Source organism: Charadrius vociferus, unplaced genomic scaffold (genome assembly GCF_000708025.1).
Source record: "Charadrius vociferus isolate BGI_N301 unplaced genomic scaffold, ASM70802v2 scaffold308, whole genome shotgun sequence".
NCBI classification, from domain to species: Eukaryota; Metazoa; Chordata; class Aves; order Charadriiformes; family Charadriidae; genus Charadrius; species Charadrius vociferus.
The window spans coordinates 577410-578766 of NW_009649929.1; positions in this window are offsets into that span (position 1 = coordinate 577410).

A 1357-nucleotide genomic window follows, 5' to 3' on the forward strand; every position below is an offset into this window, starting at 1 on the left:
GAGGCTCTGCGGGCACCCGCTCGCAGCCCCCGGAGTGCGCGGGGCTGGGGAGGGGGCTCCGGGAGCCCGGCCCAGCATCCCTCCTCCTCCTCCTCCTCCTCCTGCAGGAAAGCATCTCTCCTTGTTTGCGGATCAGCATCGCCTTCTTTTTGCGAGGTTGTATTCCTCCCTCTTAGGGCATGGCACCCCTTCTTCTTGCGGGGCAGCACCCCTCTTTGCAAGGCAGCATCCTTCCCTGCTTGCAGGGCAGCATCCCTCCCCGGGGAGCAGCATCCCCCTCCTTCTTGCCGAGTAACCTTTCTTCCCCTCCCAGGTTGTGCACAGCAGCAGCAGACAGGCAACCTGCACACAAGGCAAAGGTCTTTCCTAGGGACTGAGATGGCTGTGGTTTGCAATTTGGATCCCAACGCACGCCCAGGAGGAAGGGACCGCTGGCATTTGCGGATCTGGCCTTTGTCTGGCTATGGGGTAAGGAAGGGGGTCTCACTGTTGGCAGCTGTTTTGGGTTTTTATTTTGTCCCACCCGAAACCTTTGCAGCTTTAAGCACTTACTGCTTGGGTTGCTGCAGGAGCTACACCTTCAGAGGTGGTGGTAAGGACAGCCAGTTCTTGTGTTTAAACTAAGCCTTGCCCAAAATACCAGAGAAAGTGCCTCTTTTATATAAGCCTTTTTTCTCCAAAGCAGTTGAGATCTGACATAAAAAAAATTGCATCTCCAGCTGTTATGATTGATGGGAGGGCTTCTGGAAAAAGGACTACCAAGTGCAGCTGATGAACTACACAAAACTATAGTTTGAGATGCCTGAACGTCCCCATTCATCTCTACGGGGAGCTGACTGACGCCCACAAATGTTTTAAGGACGTTAACTACTTCACAGCATGTTTGCACATAGAGAAACCAGGCGAAGCTGCAACACTGAACCTGCAAGTGGCTTCCAGTGTAGGCCAGTCTTAGAGAAATATGCACGGCCTCCCCCCTCCTTAGCTTCTTGATGGAAAACCAAGGTACGAAACGTGTTCGTTGGGCTGAAATGTCAGCCAGTAGGGCAGAAACGTGGATCAAGCAACCACAAGGAATTGCCTTTGTAAAAGCTCCCCTATGAGATGTTTGCTCGCGTTCACTCAGGAATTTCCAAATCTTCATTTGGAAATGGCATCCCTCCCCCAGGTGGGAGGTGGGCTCTAATTACGATCAACTTCTGCATGAAAGCCAAGCGAGGCCCCTCCGCACCGGGAGATTTTCCCTCACTGCAGTCAGAGGGAAGCAGGCAGCGGGAACGAGGATGGCTAACCTGAAGATGGCTAACGCGTGTGCGCTGCCTCGGGGGTGGCAGGTTCTGATCAATCCCATTCGGAA